Source organism: Desmodus rotundus, chromosome 9 (assembly GCF_022682495.2).
Source record: "Desmodus rotundus isolate HL8 chromosome 9, HLdesRot8A.1, whole genome shotgun sequence".
Classification (NCBI taxonomy): Eukaryota; Metazoa; Chordata; class Mammalia; order Chiroptera; family Phyllostomidae; genus Desmodus; species Desmodus rotundus.
The window spans coordinates 78050147-78070434 of NC_071395.1; the positions used below are offsets into that span (position 1 = coordinate 78050147).

Sequence of the window (20288 nt, forward strand, 5' to 3'; positions counted from 1 at the left end):
AAAAAGACCAAGGAAACCAAATCTGCCATCTCTGCAGAATTTTCTCTGTATAAATTTTCTTTTCATTAAACTGTTTGAAATTGGAGGTTCTTGAATTACGCTGGAGACTAAGGAGGATGGTTGAAGGCTTGCACAGGAAAATGAATATACATGAAGGAAATGTATCCGATTGACAGGATAAACAGTCATGAATAGCACCAACACATCAGTTAATAACAGCAGCAATAAAGATAACAGTTCTACATGCCAAACATGTCTTCCCAGCTTTGTTATTAATGTTTAATGTTTACAAGATATTGACGTCTAGTATCTTACAGCAACTGTAAGAGATGGGCATTACTATTTCACCCATTTTACAAAAGTGAGGCACAGAGAGGTTAAGGTTTTTGATAGAAAAAACATGAAAGGTAAATGTTATCTTAAAGTTGTCAAGGATATTCATGCCAAGCATCAAGTGCCTACTATTCTAACTGTCCTCCCCTAGATCAAGAAGCTGGCAAGAGAGAAAAAAGAAAGGTTCTCTATAGGGTGGTGCAGTGACACTAATCAGGGGGGAAAGACACAACAGAACCTTTCAAAAACGTGTTTAATGACAGAGGGAAGCAAAAAGGGAAATAAGCATCCATGGTTAGCCACCTTCACTATACTGACACCTGTACAAGCCCACACACTCACTCTTATAAAGCCTATTAGCTTATCACTCCTGTCACTTGATTTTTAAAAGTAGATAATATTTTAGGTCAATTTCAAGTTCACAGAAAAACGGAGGCAGAAGGCACAGAGCTTCCCCATTTACCCCCTGCTCCACGCGTGCATAGTCTCCCTTACCATCACCCCGCACCAAAATATATTTTTGTTACAACAGATGAACCTACATAGATACAACATTACCACCCAAAATCCAGTGTTTATATTAGGGTTCACTCTTGTTGTATATTCTATGGGTTTTGGACAAATGTGTATGTTTCCACCACTATAGTAACATACAGAGGAGTTTCACTGTGCTGAAAATTCCCTGTTCTCTCACTAGTCATCCCTCCCCCCCTCTCCCCCTGCACCCCCACCCCGTAACCCTTGCCAACCACTCATCTTCTTACTATCTTCATATGGTTCTGACTCTTCCAGAATGTCGTATAGCTTAAACCACACAGTATTTAACCTTTTCCCACTGGTTTCTTTCATTTGGTCATAGGTATGTAAGGTTCCTCTATGTCTTTTTATGGCTTGACAGCTCCTTTCTTTAAGTGCTGAGTAATAGGCCATTGTTTGGATGTACCACAATTTATTTATTTAGTCACCTACTGAAGGACATATTGGTTGCTTCCATGCTTTGGCGAGTTTGAATAAAATTGCTATAAACATCTGTGTGCAGGTTTTTGTGTGGATATAAGTTTTTAACTCCTTTGGGTAAATAAATGCCAAGAAGCTCAACTGCTGAATTATACAGTAAAGTATATTAGTTTTGTAAGGAATAACCAAACTGTTTTCCAAAGTGGCTGTACCTTTTTGCATTCCCACCAACAGTGAGTGAGGATCCTGTCAGGCAACATCTTCGTCAGCATTTGCCATTGTTGGCGTTCCAGGCTTTGGCCATGCTGATAGGTATGTAGCAGTAACTCGTTGTTTTAATTTGCACTCCCCTAATGACATACGCTGTACAGCATGCTTTCTTTCTTTTAACAGGTCATTACCAGATTACTATTTATTAGTTTGTTTGAAGCTTTAGTTATAATAAGTATGGAATGCAGAATAAAGAACAGATAGTCTCTCCCCTCTCTCCCTGTCCACCAGAAATTTGCAAAGAACCAAGAGGCTGGTTGACAGTTGAACGGTTCTTGACATTTCTACAGCACCTTTGCAGAAGGCCTTAGAGTATGTTATCAAACCCACCTGCCACCTCTTGTTTAAAATCTCTACATTTTAAAAATAGTAAATGAAAATCTGTTATAATATCACTGCCTCATTTTTTGTAACTAGGTTGAAATTTCAGCTCCAGAATCTTCTTTGTCTTCAAAGTTTCTTCTGTTAGAAAAGAAGGCCTGTTACTTATCCTATACAAGGATAGGGAGGAATTCCTTTGACACCCCCCACCCCTCCGGTCTAGTTATCCTGAAAATTCCACCAGCTTCAGGTTGTTGTAAAAGAGTCTATTCCACCCTGTGCACAGGTCACATCCACTCGACTAATCCTCCCCTTTGAAGCAGCACGAGGTTGTTTTATCAACAGGCATCTTCACAGTGCAGAGTCTTTCCCCTTTCTCAGGGTCTAAACAAATCACTCTTCCTCCACTGTAACAGACCACCCAGAGCTTCTCCTTGATACACACTCCACCTGGGATTTGTTCTTCTTTCTCCAGCTTGTAAACAGCTGTCTGCAGGTCATAGTCAAAGGCATCCACAGAGTAGGGCAGGCTATTGATTTAATAGAAGATTTTGTGGTCCAGGGACCAATCCAAACCATTGGAGATACCTGCCGGGTCAACGTACTTTTCCACACAGTGGTCAGGAAAGAGGGAGGTCAGGGGCCCTAGATGCCACACCAGAACTGACAGGGCTGTTTCCTCAGCCTTGGTGCCAGCAAAGTATCTCCCAGCAGGATCCACCTTCCCGTCATGAAATGACTTTCTTGTCTTTACCTACTGTGGCAAGCACAATGGCTGACTGACCTTCCCAGTTCAAAGCACAGGACTGTGGCAACATAGCCTCCTGACTGGCAGGGGGCCACAGAGCTGACTAGGGCATCCACGGCCACTCACTTAACTTGCGTGCTGAGTGAGTCCCACCAGCCAACCTTTGTTGCAGGAACATCGACGAAGAGCAGAGAGTCAGGCTCTTCCTCTCACACTGGAGACTCAGCACACAGGCAGTTCTCAGGCAAGACACACTCAATCTTAAAGGAAGACATGGTCATGGGGGAGATCTTGGCGACCCTCAGAGAGCCACATGCTCAGTGTTTATTTGCCATCTGTGTGTCTTCTTTGATGAAGTGTCTGTTAATGTCTTTGGGCCATTTTAAAATCTGGTGATGGTTTTCTTATTGTTGGGTCTTAAGAGGGTTTTTTTTTTGCTGTGTACATTTTAGGTAACAGTCCTGTATCAGATGTGATTTCCTTCTTCTGGGGCTGAATAACATTCCATTTTATGTAAATACTCCATTTCTTTTTCCATTCATATGTCAACAAACATGTAAGTCTTGGCAATTGGGAATAATGGCACAGTGAACATCAGTGTGCAAATATCTTTTCAATATGCTATTTTCAATTCTTCTATATACATAGAAGGGATTGCTGAATCATACGGTAATTCTATTTTTAACTTTTGTGAGCCAGCTTTATACTGTTTTCCATAGTGGCTGCACTGTGTTGTATTCCCACCAGCCATACAAAGAGTTCCAAATTCTCCACAGCCTCCCCAACATTTGCTATATTCTGGTTTTTATAGTGGCCATCCCAAAAGGTGTAAGATATCTCATTGTGGCTTTGATTTGCATTTCCCTGGTGATTAATGATACTGAGCAGCTTTTCACATGCTTGTTGGTCATTCGCACATCTTCTCTGAAGAAATGTCTATTCAACTCTTTTGCTCATGTACTAATCAGATTACTTGGGGTTTTTTTGTTGTAGTTGAATTGTGGGAGTTCTTTATATTCTGAATATTTACTCCTTATCAGATATATGGTTTGCAAATATTTTCCACTGGCTGCCTTTTCATTGCTGTTTCACTTGCTGCACAGAACTATGAAGGCTCTGAGCAGAGGTGAGACATCACTTGAACTGCTTTTATAAAAGATTATTCTGACTGCTGGGTGGAAAATAACTGGAAGGGGCTGCAAAAAGGGAAGCAGGGAGACGACTGAGAAGAGAATGGTGGTTTGGATGAGGTTGGTGACAGTGGAGATGAAGTGAACAGATTTGGCTGTTCAAAGGACTTATTTATAAGGAATCAAGGATGACTTCTAAATTTTGGTTTGAAGAACGAGGGAGATACTAGTGCCATTTACTGAGAGGATGAGTGAGAACAAAGGAAAGAGATATAGCATGCCTAAGGCTCATCTCTGTTCTTCTCTTTATTTCTTCCCTTGCTGCCTCCTGTATCCCTGTGGTTTTAAATATTATCTACAGGCTGACAACTCAAATGTCTACCTCCAGTCTAGGCTTCTTTCCCAGACTCCAGTCTTGTACATCCAATTGCTTCTTCAATATCTCTACTTGTGAACTTAACGTAGTGTCGTATTTCTCAAACCTGCTCCACCCACAGTCCCACTCTCACTGTGGTTAATGGTACTTTCACCATTCTAGTTGTTAAAAAGGCCAATATATCCAAAATCCTAAGATTTGTGTTTCACCCGACTTCCACTGCTGCTGCCCTGGAACAAGCCACCATCCTTTCTCCAGCTGGATTTCTGCAATCACTCTAAATAGATCTTCCTGTTCCTGTCTTGCTTTTCTATATTCTCTTCTCAATAGAGATGCCAGAATAATTCTATTGAAAGATAAGTCAGATGCTATTCCTCTCCCTATTTCACTCAGACTAAAAGCCAAAGTCTTTGCAGTGGCCTAAAGCCCTACACACTTTGTCCTCCACCACTCCTCTTCCCTCTATCCTCCTTTCATGCTCTCCTCATTACTGACTCAGCACCAGACACACTGGCCTCCTTGCTGTGTACTGGATGGGCCAGGTACCTCTTAACTTTGGATCTTGGCTCTAGGTGTTCCCTTTGTCTCGAACGCTTTCCCCCCAGATATCCCTACTTGATTCCCTTACCTTCAGCTCTTTGCTCCAATTTCAACTTGATAATAAGCCTTACCCTCACCTCACTTAAAGTTGCTCTTTACTTCTTTCCTTGAATATCCCGAACCCATTCCATCAGCACTTGTAATTCCTCTCACTCTTTTCTACTTTTGTATTTTTTCTACAGCACTTAATAATTTACCTACTATGCTTTTTATTTACTGCCTGTTTTTCCCTTCTAGATTTAAAGCAAGGGTGGAGATATTTGATATGCCCACTGATGGATATCCCAAACAGTACCTGGCACATAGTAGTGCTTCAATAAATATTTGTTGAGGAATGAAAGTAAAGTAGTGGGGTAGTGGGACATTAAGACTTCTGTTCTGAATGTATTAAAGTTGAGACGCCCATTAAGCATCTATGTGGAGATATCAAATAGACTTTCTCTTCCCAGAATATATGCAGACTTATAACCACCACAAGACCAGTAACTTGGTGTTAACCTGTTTTTCTTAGAAAGCAAAGCATCCATCTTTCGGCTTTCTCTTATCTTCTAGCATCTTGCACTCACTTCGGATCTGGCAGGAAACTGGTGAGACGCTGAGTTTCATAACCCTCCCCAGTCTTACTTAGTCACCAAGTGATGCTAGTCACCGCAGTCATAGTAGACCTACAATCATTTTTGCTAACTCTTACTTGTATGTACACATATGCACATACACATGCTATTTACTCTTCATGATATGTATTAACGTTTCCAATTTTATTATATTAGTCACAGTACAATGCTCATTGTGTATTAAGATATTATACTAAGATTATAGAGATTGATAAATAAGAAACATACTTTCCAATTTAGAGTCTTAGTGACAAAGAACACAGAACACGTAAAAATACCAATTTCAGAGCAATGCAAGTGTGAATTACAGGGTTTTTTGCATATGTAAAACTTAACAGCTGTGCTAAATTGCAAAACCGGCCAACTCACATTTTAATTATGCCAGAGGCAGTGAGGCAGACTACTTACAACCCTATAATCACCAGGCTTGAGTCCTAGCATTCTTTTGTCTGTCCCTTAATTGTTTCACTTCAGTAGCAAGTTAAGAAATACTGGCCAAGAGCAATAGGAAGACCAAGTTTACAGAAACAGTGTGTTATCTAATCAGCTTTTTAGAGTAACTTTAATAGGACTGTAACCAGCCAGCTCCAATCAATGACTCACACAAATATATTCCCAGAGTAGGGGATAAGGAAAGACAGAATCTTTTAAAAATAAGACCTAATTCCAAGAAAGGAAACTACTATTATACATTCAGTGGTCACTAGTCCCCAAGATCACACACTGTTCTCCAAGGTGGCGGTGTATTTCACATTCCCACAACAATGTATGAATGTTCCAGTTGCTCTGCAACTCACCGAACACACAGTCAAGCGACTGATTGGCCTTACTGATTTCAAGTATACGGTGGGTGTGTAATGGTGTCTCTTTGTGATTTTAAGGTTCGTATTTCCCTGATAACTAATAATACTGTGCATCCTTTCATATGTTTATTTACCATCTATTTTGGCAGACTTTGGAAACCACAGACTATAAGCAGGATTACAGAGAGAAGAGGGCTCAAGAAAGGGATCCCACAAAGTTTTCTATGAGCTCCTGAGCTCAACCCTGAAATGCACACGTGTGGCTGTGACTCTAAACAATATACCAAAAGCACTGAACCACACCGGACAGGTCACTTACTATCCATGTCCCAGATGGGGCCGGGGTGGTACACACACAGGACAGATCTGAACAGGCAAAACCTTCGAAACCTTCGAAAATTGAACTGATATTGGAATCACAGCCCACAGAAGGTGAGTCAAAACTTGCAAAACCTAACTGGGCCATTCACTGCTAGGACAAATAAAAAAAAAAAAAAACTGTTTTTTAATGATCTTTAAACAAGGCTCAGATCTCATAAGATTCAAAATATCCAGGATATAATCAAAAATTATTTGACATTCAAAGAACCATGAAAATGTCAACAACTTGAAAGGAAAAAATAATCAATAGACACCAACCCCAGGATGATGAAGATGTTGGAATTATCAGAACCTTAAAACAATTATAATAGCCATGCTCTAAGAAGTAAGATTAAACATTCTTGAAGTGAAATAAAAGAAACAGAGGCATAACAAAGAACAAAATGGAAATTTCAGAAGTGAAAAGACAATAACCAAAATTTTAAAATTTATTGGATGAGTTCAACAGAGGAACAGAAATGACAAGAGGAAAGAGTAAGTTAACTCGAAGATAGATAAGTAGAAATTACCCAATCTGAATAACAGGAAAAAAAGCAATTTAAATAAAAAACAGAGTTTTAGGGATAATACCAAAAGGTTTAACATTCCTGTCTTTCTTCTTGGAAGGAAAAAAAAGTGTGCCATGCTCAAAACAATGTCGCAATAATGGCTGAAAACTCCCCAAATTTGGCAAAAGACATAGACTTACATTTCAAGTAGCCTAGCAAATCCCAAACAGGATAAACTCAAAGAAATTCATGCCTAGATACTTCACAATCACACTGCTGAAAACAAAAGATAAAGGGAAGAACATCAGAAGTAGAGAGAAGTGATACATTTATGTAGGGGACAACAACTCAAATGACTGTGAATTTCTTGTCCGAGGCCATGTGGGCCAGAAGGCATAAAACATTAAAAATAAATAAATAAAGGAAGGAAGAAAAAAGAATCAGAATCATCAACCCAGAGCCCAGTTTTATAGCCAATGAAAATATCCTTCAGGGAATGAAGACAAAAAGACATTCTCAGTGAAGGAAAACTAAAAAAAAATCTAGACTTGCTTTAAAGGAAATGGTACAGAATGCTCTTCAGGCAGAAGAGAAATGATACCAGAAAAAAACAAACAAACAAACATGGAACTTAAAAAAAAGAAATGGTAAATATCTGGGTAAATATAATAAACTGTTTTTCTCTTAAATTCTTTAAAATATATATGACAGTGAAAGCAAAAACTGTAACACTGTCTGGTGGGGTTTGCCGTGTACATTCAGATAACACACATGACAACTAAAACATAAAGGGGGGAGGTAAGATCTGCACGTTTAAGTGGTAAAACATTCTAGGTGGAACTGTGAAGAGTTATGTAAATAAACTGTAATCTTTAGAGCAACTACCAAAACAAAACCTACAAAGAAATATAGTAAAAACACTATAGAAAAAATGAACTATTAAATATTCAGGCAATCCAATAGAAGGCAGGAAATAGGAGCAATGAAATAAAAAAAAACAACAGAAAAATACTAATAAAATGGCAGACCTAAATCCAAACATATCAATAATTACATTAAATGTAAACGGTGCAAACATTTACACCAACTAAAAGAAATTGTCAAAGAGAATTAAAAAACAAGACCTTTGCTGTCTACAAGAAACTAACTTTAAATATAAAGGTATAGATAAGTAAAAAGTAAAAGAATGAAAAAAGATATACTATATAAACACAAATTAAAAGAAAGAAGGATTGGGTATATTATTATCACATAAAGTAGACTTCAGAGCAAAAAAAAGTGGCAGAGATAAAGAGGAAAATTACGTAATGATAAAAGGGTCAATTCACCACGATGACATAATCCTAAATGGGGCACCTAACAAGAGAACTTCAAAGTACATTAAACAAAACCTGATAGTTCTAAAAGAAAAGATGGACAAATCCACAATTATGGTTTCAGACTTCACATTCCTCCTCTCTCAGTAATCAGCAAAGCAAGGAGCTGAGAAACAACAAAGGATAAAGAATTCAAAACACCATCAACTAACTAAATCTTAATGACATTTATAGTACAACCTACCAAACAACACCGGAATACACAGTGTGTTCAAGTACACATGGAACATTCACCAAGACAGGCCATATCCCAGCCTAGGTCATAAAACAAACTTAACAAATTTAAAAGAACTGAAATCATACAAAGTATATTCTTTGACATAATGAAATTACACAGAAATCAGTAACAGAAAGCTGTCTACAAAATAGCTTTCTCGATGAAATCTCATAAAAGTAAGCACATTTCCTCGGAGCCAATGATAATGAACTCTTCCCAGAAGGCAATTAGTGAGTGTTGAACCTTAATCTATCTGTTTCTAAACTCACAGAAGTCAATCAATATCAGAAGAGTAGCAAACTTTGACTTTGCAAGAACAATAAAGCCACTGTTAACTTTAGAATATCAAAAAGTCTTTATTCACTGATTTAAAGTTTTAGTTTAAAAATTACTTTAAAAATAATCTAAAACACTGGAAACAAACAGGGATGTTAAAGTGAGTTATGAATAATTTAAGACTTTTTTGTGAGATGTCACAAATAGGGATTACTTGCCATCTGTGTTAAACTTAACATTTATTTTTCCAGTACTAAACGTCAAGGACTGGATAATAAGTAATCTTAACTAAGTATCTGGTTCAGATTTGTTGTCTTGAGATTTTCCTTAACAGAAAATCTACTTATTCAAAGCTCCAGTTCACTGAAACAGAGAACCACCACCAATCTGGAGAGAGGCCTGATGTTAACGACAGCTGTAGCTAGTCCCAGATTCAGTTAATACCTTCGTTATTTATTTTTAGGTTGATATGTCACGTGGCTCAACACTAAAGGATGAAATGTCGGATTTTAGAACATCTTTGACCGAAGAAAATTTTATCTGAAAGTTTTCATCTTAAGTTTGAATAGATGCAAAAGTAACGTGTAAATTTTAATATTTCCTGCATAATGTAAATTTTATATATTTAAATAAAACATTACTATTTTAGATGTATCCAAATAAATAAGGACAATACTGATTTTCTATAGAATCACCTATTTAAAACTTGCATGAACACACTCTAACAGCAGAATTTTTACATCCCCCCTTCTTCTCTTTGAACTTTTATTTTCATTCCATTTCCTCCACAGATTGTTATTGGAACATGCTATAACTGTATGCTTGAACTCCCATTGACCATCCTATAATACTGCAATCTATCACGTGTGTGTATGTGTATTTAAATTTTTCTTACTCTCCAATGACCTTCATGCCCTGAGTATTAAATGCCTGTCTTCTAGATCAAGTTATTATAACTACTGGTATACAATTTACTATAAAGGCATGGTATTATCATAAATTTTGATAAATAATAAACATTACAGGTAACAGTTACTGAAAAAATATGTTTTAGTGAGAAATTTATGAGACTATTAAAGTAATTGCCAAGTGCCCCTTTTGTTTTGGTGCCCTGGAAGTGGGGGAAGAAAATATGAGGTTGAACCTCTTCAGCAAGGAACTTTCTCAGGCAGACCCATTTTAGGAAGGAGAAGGTGTGGGAGACCTGCAGATTTATTTCGTTGACGTTATCCAAATTAACTGGTCTCTTCCTCCTTCCTAGATATACCTCAGTTTGAAAACAACTTATTTAGACTATTTCCTATATTCACAAGGGGAGGTGACAAAAAAAATAAAAGAAAAAGGTATAAATATTGCTTTTAAACCTTCTTACCAATCCAGAATTTTCTATGCTCAGAAAAATTAAATGCAATGTACTATGAAACCTCAATGCTTTCATTCTTTTATCAGTGTCAAAGAACAAGACCACAAGGTGTTAACCGTTAGGAACCTGTCCAGTACTCTAACAAACTGTTACCAACACTAACTGTTCCGGGTAATGCAGTCTTCTGATCAAAGGAGCTACTCATACCCATTTCACTGCTTCAATCCATTTGTCTCACAACTAGTCTTCACATGCTTCAAGATACCCAGTTCCTCTTCATCATGGAACCAGTCCGTCCCTGGTCCCATGGCTGCTTTCACTGCAGAGATCTGGCTTTAAGGGAGGGAGGGGGTTGTGCTTAAATACCCTGCATTCAAAGGTGTGGCGCTAATGTTTCAAGCAGAAAGCTAGTTGAAAAAAATATAATCAATGTTTCAGTGTTAAGATAAACATAGCAAGTTTTTAACTTGCCTAAATGGGCCAACTATAAAGTATCAGACTGTATTATACAAGAATCCTATCAATCTTTTAGGGAAAAAAACCTGCAATGTATTTTTTTAATTAGGAGAAGCATTTTAGAGTATAGGAATATAGATAGGCAATTTCCACTCTATTTAAATTTGAAGTTTATTGTTATTTCTTTAATAAAACTACGTTGAAGGAAGTTCTCAAAATTTGGGGTTTTGTGAACAATTTATTTATAGATAAGTAAGTTATTAAGTGATGGTTTTGCACTCCTTGAGTCACTTTTAAAAACTACTTAGCATGATGTTCATAAAAACTTTTAAGTGTAACACTGGGTCAAGTGAATGGAAAAAACAGAGTTTGCTCTTGAAAAAAATTCCCCATATTCTTGGTCTTTAAATTCAACTTCATTTTGATCAAATCTTAACTGAACTTGGTCTCTGTATTCTGAGAAACTTATCTTATGAACATCTACTTCCTTCACCACTCCCACTGAGTATATATTTGCTAGTGATACGATTCTACAAAGTTAAACTGAATTACACAGTCCTGCATCTGTTTTCAGTTTTATTGAAGTCAACACTCTCACACACAGCTCTCAGAACTGAATGTTCCCTTTTTATTTTTCAGAAAAGTACTTTCCAATTCTCTGCCACCTGAGTTAAACAGAAAACAAGAATGGGGAGAAAGCACATCTAATTTTAGACATTGGATCTGAAGACGTAGGGGGCCAAATCCTAAAATAGTGTTTAGTGTTTGATTCTCAACCTTTCACAGAAGTCTTAAGATCATATTACAAAATAAACAACTGCACTGCTCCCCAAGGTCCGATTTTATATTAGGCTCTATTTTAGTTTACCAAAGCAAACTCATGACTCAAATAGAAGCAAATATTCTGTTGACTCTTGTTTTACCTTTCAATTTTCCTTTTAAACTACGTGGCACTCGGATTAAAATAGAAAAAGAATGAGATGCAATCAGCTCCTTAATGTAGAAGATCAGATAAGACCAAATTATAAACTGTGCACCTTATTAATGCACATTTCATTATCAACAGTATTCCTAAAACAGGAACAACAGGTTGAGAATATCTGAACTATTAACGTTCTTTAAAGAAAACATCCAGTATGAAATGCCAGAAATACATTCACTGTGGAGGTGAAAAAGCACCCATGTGTGTATGTGTATACACACACACACAGATACATGCACACAGACACAGTCTCGGATAGATGAAGATGCGCGGTCATGTGCTGCTTAGTGACAGGTATACATCCTGACACATGCCTTGCTAGGCGACTTGGTCGTTGTGTGACATCACAGAATGCTGTTACGTAAATCTAGATGGTCTAGCCCACTACGCGCCTAGGCTATACGGTATTGCTTCTAGGCTACAAACCGGTACAGCATGTTACTGTACAAAACAACACGAGATTAAATCAAGAACAAGAGAAAATGATGCTATCAAGAGACTCAGTAAACTCAAGATGTACGAGGCTGTAACCAGTGTAACAAGACATACTATTTTCCCACAAACTTTTTTGTAAGTAGAAAGAGTACACTCTAAAATAACCATAAAAAGTGCAGTAAATATATAAACCAGTAACAGTCATTTATTATCTTTAACAAGTGTCCTGTACTGTACACAATTGTATGTGCTATACTTTTAGCCAACTGGCAGCGCGGCAATTTGTTTACACCAGCAGCACCACACACGAGTAACGCACGGCAACGTTACAACAGCTACAACGCTATTTCAGCTCCACTATAATCTCATGGGACCGTCACATACGTGGTCTGTCATTGACCTAAACATCATTACACAGTGCGTAACTGTGTGTTTACATACACACTCGGACACACGAGTTTCTGGCTCCAAGCAATTATTACACCAGGAAACAATATTAATTCAATTTCCAAAATCAGGTACACTGCCATATGCTTTCCACAGCTCTCCTAACTCCTAAATCTATCATCTTGACCTCCTTCTCAAGCTCCAGAGCCTATTTCCCAACTGCCCACTGGGTACTTGCAACTAGTATATCAAGTCCTACCTCCAATTTTCACTCCTCTTCCATCTAAAGAAAACACACACCCACACTCTTCTCCAATTAGTATTTTCCCATTCCATTACCATTCTTAACTTATCCAGGTTCAAAATCTCAGTTATACCTTTGGGTCCTCCTCCTTGACACTTTTCCACCATCTAACCGATGGTCAATCCTGAATTTTTCTTGCATAATTTCTTATGTACTACCTCATACTCCCTTTTCATTCCCACAGCATCTCTCAAGATCAGCAACTTTTAACAGGTGTGCTGTAGGAGGCACATCGGTGTGCCACAAGATTTTTTTTTAAATCCTCACCCAAGGACATGCTTATTGATTTTAGAGAGAGGGGAAGGGAAGGAAAGAGAGAGGAAAAGAAACATCAATTGGTTGCCTCTCAAATGGGACCCAACCAGGGACTGAACCTGCAACCTAGGCATGTGCCCTGACCGGGAATCAAACCCACGATCTTTTAGTTTACAGGACAACACTTCAACCAATTGAGCCACACCAGCCAGACCAGCCAGGGCAGCAAGAATTTTTAAAACATGAAATACCTGACAATTTAGTCAGGGTCACCTCTTTTCCCTTGGATTGTCAAAGTAAAAAAAATGACAACAGCCAACAACACAACAATAGCCATCTGCTGTGAATGAATCAAAATTACACCTGTTTTTTTTGTCAGATCAGCAAAAAATATGTTTTCTGGTGTGCCGCAGAATTTAAGTAATTAGTTTATGTGTGCCATGAGATGAAAAAGGTTGAAAAACTGCTGCTCTAGATAAAGCCCTAATCTCCCCCCAAAAAAGGCCTGACTCCAAATGACTAAAATTCCCCTAGCCTCTCTCCGTCTAGGATTCCTTCCCTGCCAATACACTTTATATACGGGTAGCACCGAAATGAAAAGCACCACACTGTTATTATTATCAAAGAATTCACACTCCAGCAGGAGACACAAAAAAAGACTATTAAGAACATGCCCTGACTAGCATGGCTCAGTGGGTTGGGCATCTTCTCGCAAAGCGAAAGGCTGAAAGGTCAACCAGTTGATTCCTGGTGGGGGCACATGCCCGGGTCGCAGGTTCAGTGCCAGGCTGGGGCATGTGCAAGAGGCAACCAGTCAATGTTTCCCTCTCACATTGGTATTTCTCTCTGTCCCTTCTTCCCTCCCTACCCTTCTCTCTAAACATAAATAAATAATATCTTTAAAAAAAACTATTAACAATGTAATTGGATAAGTATTATACTGAAGGTATAAACAAAAAGATCTAGGAAGGCATGAGAGTGACAGTTACTGCAGGCGAGATTTCAGAGGAGGTTACAGCTGAACGGGAAGAAAGCTCTCCAGACAGAGGGCAGCCACATGTGTGAAGTTTCACATTCTGGGGGAAGGACGAAGCAGGAGAGAAGACTGGAAATGTCTGCTAGGGTCAGACTGTGGGACCCTTAGTGTCATGCTAGAGAAGTTTAGATCTGATCCTGTTGAAATGTGAAACTAGCAAATATTACATAGAAGGCTCTATTTTAACTATTTGTGTTTGCTACTTTGTTTCCAATACATTATTTTAAAAACAAAGTAACAGAAGCACCAACAGAACCAAAAGCACCTTTCAGAAGTTATCATCTATGCTTCAGATCAGTATACAGACTCTGTAGAAAAATTAGAAATAAGGCAGTCAGATTGGTTTGTTCGTTATTTAAATACACTGTGTCTTCCTAATGTAACAACTGCCAAGAGGGGACGTGTTTAAAATGTCTCACTCTGTTGATGAGTTTGTCTATTTCTTTTTAAAATTTTTCATTGAAGTATAATGGCATACAATGTATTAGTTTCAGGTGTACAACACAGTCAGTTGACAGTTATATACCTTACGATATTTCTTAACACCAGATATTGTATTTTTTTTCAGTTCTATGCCATTCCTTTGTTTCTTACTTTGTTTTGTTTTAAATAGATTCTAATTTCCTGGTGTCATCTGGATTAACCCATAATAACCTGTTTAATGACACCAAAAAAAAATGCCCCTTAAGCTGTTCAGTCTTTTTGGACCAAATCTACTTCCCTTCCCGTCAGCAATCTATTCAAGCCAAATACACCTCAGTATTTCGAGCACTGCTACTCAGCCTGACCTCTGCTTCGAGCAGATCACCGCTGCCCACATGATCACAGGAGTTTATATTCACAAAAACTACGTCAGTTACATTGTATGCCATCTGGTCACATTTCATAACTCTGTGCCCAAAGTATAAAAGGAGAGGGAAGAAACTTTGACAAATCCATAGAACATTTTCTTTTATTTCCAGAAAAGAAAAAATTTTTCATAATTACCAGTTTATAAAGACTGAGCCCCAAGTTTGTAGTGGTTTTTAAAGACGTAAGCAAGCCTTATGGTAGCTAACTAATTACAGAGTTCACAGACTGCAACATGGATGCCTGACAACTGTACTGCAGACCAATTTCCTATGTCAATACTCGTTCATATGATAAGGACGGCAATCTAAAAGTAGGTCATCTGAGATAACTATCTGGGGCTCAGTCATTACTGGAAATGACTAATATATAGAAAAGACAGGACAAAAGAAAAAGCCTTAAAAAAAAAAGTAGTATCATTTGCAAATTGTAAAGTGTTTTATTCCTACTTACAATTTGAAAATAAATCAATTTTATCATGGAGTGACCAAAAACAGTGTTTTTGTCAAACTGCAGGTCATGGCCCATTAATGAGTTGTAAAATATATTAGTGGGTTAAGATAAGTTCTTCTGTTTAACGAAATAGTAGAGATTAGATATAACAATACCAGAATACATTGCAAAGGCTAAGTATTGTTTCATGAAAATGGTTCAGTTTTATGTACACACATATGAAAGGTACATAAATAACTGAAAAGTATTTTGTATTGTAGGTTACAATAAAAAAAGTTTAAAACTACTGATCTAGGATCTACCAGTAAGATAAGCTTACTTTCTCAGAGTAGGAGCAAAATTGGGAGGAATATTTTTATCCATTTTTCAAAGATTCTCTAGTCTAAAGATCATCTTTCTAAGATTTTAAATAACTATTATTCATTTATCAGATGCCAAAATTGATTTATTTAAAAATTCAAAAAAGACTATTACTCATCTTCTATATACCAGGAATGGTTCTATGCGCTAGAAATAGAAAAATGAATAAAACTAAATCCCTCATGAAGTTGAAGTTTAAATTCCACCAGCGTGTATGTAAGTGCTTTCCATTCACACTCACGTGGATCTCCTGATCCTGTGTGGTAGGCAGTGCCTATCTTCCCTTTGTATGTGAGGAAACTGAGGGTTAGAGAAGTTATTGAACTTGTCGGATCTCTCTCTCTCATACACACACACACACACACACGCACACACAGCGAGTCAGTGGCAGAGCTGGGATTCAAACCCAGGGCAGCAGGATTCCAAAGTGGTCTTAGCCACTACACTACACTGCCTTCCAGAGTCTATCTGCAGGAAAATAAAATGGGATTATTTGCCCTTTTAAAAATTTTATAAGTTGAAAGAGGACAATTCTTAAAAGTTGACAAACTAAAATTCAGTTTCATTAAATTTGCTTTGGAATAAACATACTCAACCATCAGATGATTTTTAAAATGTCTTCCGTGAAGGAAAAAAAATAATGAAGAATGGTAGACAAAAGGCATGTAAATCAGCACATTGTGGTTTAAAAGAAAAATAGAAGGCCTACTCCATGAATAAGCTCAGCTTAGTCTCCCACAATAACAAGCGTCAGCAGAGGGGCACAACTACTCATGGGCCTTACTAGGATAATCACTCCTTAGGTGGGGCCTGCAGGCTGGAGAGACCTGATGAGAGAGAGAAGCAAGGCTGACCCACCTGGGCAGCTAGATATGCTGAGTCAGCCCTGGCAGTGAAAGTGAACCCAGTGGAGCCAGATGACTTCACATCTGCACTTCTGACACTCTGGTCCTTGAGAGCCGCAATCGTTTCTGTTTTGCTCCCACTGTATCCCCGTCACCTAATACAGAGTATGGGATGTGGCGGGTATTCCGTAAGTATGTGCTAAGTGAATATTACACAAGTTATTTACAAAATATTTCTTCTCTCAGGCCTTGGTTTCCTATAATTCAAAAGGGTTGGACTAGGTTAGTATATTCACTTTCGGCTCTGAAAGTCATACTTCTTTGAGCCAGAATTTCTAAATACATCACATAAAGCATCAGTAAAATTACTCCAAGACATCAGTGTCTGAACACATGCCTAGTCACAAGGTTCCACAACATCTTACGACACCTTACTTACACAGTCCCACACATGGTAAACAATGAATTTGCCTTTTGAAAATACTGCAACTGTTGGATATTGCTGAGACAGAAAGAGATAAAAGCTAGCTGTTGTAGAAATAACAATATAAAATACATCTGACCATTTAGCTAAAATGAGACATAAGTTGGTGCTCATAAAAACAATTACAATAGCAGCAAAAAAATTAAGCTTTGTCAGGTGTTTGAAGCATCAGAAAAATCTGTTAGCTGGTTTAATCTCACTGTGAAGGCAGAACACTTATTTTTTAAATAGTATAAAATAGATTTAGCTCCCATAATCAATTGTTAATTAGAAATTACTTCTTAGCCTCTAATAACTTTCTCCAAAAAGTAAAACTAAATTATTTTTCACCCATTATTTTAAATAATATCTCAAATAATGGAGCAACTTAACTATATCACAAAACTACCAGCGCATGAAGTCAGGTTTTATTAAATATATTTGCTGCAAACTGAAATGGAATTAAATATTAAAGTATGCCCCTCATCTACAAAAAATTTAAATGGTTTTCAGATCACCTCTAACTGTTATGGGCAGCAGGTTTTTTCCTAAACACTTCAAACTGCTTTGTGGGTATTTGTTATATATAGGGTGGGGCAAAAGTAGGTTTACAGTTATGAGTACATGAAAGAGTTTATTCTTGTATTATTATTAACTAATTATTGTATTACTTTCCACACAAACAATTGTAAACTTACTTTTGCACCACCCTGTATAAGAAACATTGGTAGAAACTATAAGGCAGGGGTGTCAAACTCATTTTTACCAGGGGCCACATCAGCCTCACAGTTGCCTTCAAAGGGCCAAATGTAATTTCAGGGCTGCATAAATGTAACTACTCCTTAACTAGGGGCAAGGAGCTCGGCGCAGACACTGGGTAGAAACAAGGTGCTGGGCCAGATAAAACAAGGTGGAGGGCCACATTCGGCCCTTGGGCGTTGTGTCTGCCACCTGTGCTATAGGGAATCAGAAAATTCTATAAAGTATGGAATCCTCACACGTAGGGCCCAGTCTGGGTACAATTACTCAAAGAGTAATTCAAAAGTTTAAGTGAAGGCATGTAGACGGAAATATCATAAGATATTTTATAATGTGACTGACAATAAAAACAAAGGGAAGACCTATATTTCCTCATGGGCGGATTCTAATAAAAGGTTTATACTGATGACATTTCCATGGGTTGACTTCTTCCTTCTGGTTACTCTTAATTAAACAGTCTAAGCCTACATATAAAAACAAAAACGTTATTATTCAAAGGATACCAAAAGTTTAAAAATCAACAATAGCTGCTTTTATAACATTTAAAAGAAAAGGTAAACAATTCAAGTTTACTTTAACGATTCTTTTAAATATAGCATTCCATGAGAAGTTGGAAGCCTTGGGTATCGCTAGTGGGATTATAAAACGGTGCAGCCAGCGTGGTAACCAATTTGGCTGTTCCTTAAAAGCTGAACATAGAATCACCATATGACCCGACAATTCAACTCCTGAGTGTATGCACATACCCAAAAGATTTAAAAATAAGGATTCAAACAGACACTTGTTCACCAACATTCACAGCAGCATTATTCACAGCAGCCAAAAGGTGGAAACAACACTACGCTCATCACAGACGGATAAAGGAATGTAGTATACACATACATAAACAGAATATTTCTCAGTCGTAAAAAGGAATGAGGTTGTCTCCTGGCCAGCGTGGCTCAGTTGGTTGGAGCATTGTCCTGTAAATGGAAAGGTCGTGGGTTTCTCTCTCATATCCACGTTTCATTCCCTCTCTCTCTCTCCCTCCCTTATCCTCTCTCTAAAATCAGTAAGCATGTCCTCGGGTGAGAATTCAAAAAAATTTTTTTTAAAGGAATGAAGCTATATGCTACAAAATGAATGAATCTTGAAAACATTATACTAAGTGAAATAAAGCAGTTGCAGGGCAAATATTACACAATTCCAGTTATACAAAATACCTAGAATGGGCAAATTCATAGAAATAGAAAGATTAGAAGTTACCAGTATATAAATGTTTATAATATTGTATGCCTGAAACTAATACAATATTTTGTATCAACTGTAAACCGAACAACAGCAGCAAAATCACCAGTGGCTGGGAAGGAAAAAGGAATGGGGACTTAATGCTTAATGGTTACAGAGTTTCTATCTGAGGTGATGAAGAAGCTTTACAAACAGTAGTGACACAGTTGCACAACAATATGGATAAATTAATGCTACTTAATTCTACATTTAAAAATGGTAAAAATAGCAAATTTTATAATTGACCTATCTATATATGCTTCTAAAAACACACACACACACACACACCTGCTACCACAATTTAAAAAAATACAGCATTCCATGACCACACCACAGGTTAGAATACAAAAGGAAAATGTGCCTTCACATAAAATGAAGAAAACTGGCGGTCATCACCATTAACCACGCTGTCCAGTGTGGCCACCGGCGTCCTGACTTGATGTGCCTCCTGATGCGATGTGACCTATATAGTGGCCTCACTGGAAAGTCTGACCTGAATCTTATCATGAAGAAGGTGACACGGAGAGTACGGGATGTTCTATAGGACAACTGGCCTCAACTCTTCAAGCGTTCACTGTCATTAATAAAAGAGAGTGTTGATGATGATTGCTCTAGACTGGGGAAACTAAACAAACAAACAAACAAAAACGAAAACCCCCACAAGAGCCGAATGCAGTTTTTGAACCCTGACTGGATCTGATCTGCAGGAAAAGGAGCTAACAAGAATATTTTTGGAATAACAGATGAAATTTGAGTTACAGACCCCACGTGGGATGACAGTACTGAATTACTGTTGATTTCTCAGCTGTAGCCATGGTATATGGTCATGCACTCATGCAGGGAGAATGTCCCTGCACTTGGGAAGCACATGCCGAGGTACTTACAGGTGCACTGCCATGAAATCTGCTATCTAATTTGCACGGCTTCACAAAAGAGAACGAAGCGGGGAGGGGCAGGGAGAGCACACTGAAACACCTGGGGTAATAACTGGTGAATTTAAATGAAGGGTATATAAGTGTTCATGTAGTTTTCTTTCTGTTTTACTGTGGGCTTGAAAATTTCAAAATAAAAGATTTTAAAAATTAGAATTCTTCAAAGTTCCCTCTTTTCCACTCAAGAGTATATGTAAAGAAGCTAAATGTACAATGGGGAAAACATAGCAAATGCAGTGCTTTACGTACGTAC

At 37.7% G+C, this 20288-nt stretch overlaps 1 protein-coding gene and 1 pseudogene across 1 annotated transcript in view; both read right to left on the reverse strand.

Moving 5' to 3' along the window:
- The window catches only part of CPD (carboxypeptidase D), a 63867-nt gene that overhangs the window by 36551 nt on the left and 7028 nt on the right, over positions 1–20288 (reverse strand). The gene's annotated exons all lie outside the window — the stretch shown is intronic.
- Positions 1085–20282, reverse strand: LOC112308709 (regucalcin pseudogene; annotated as a pseudogene).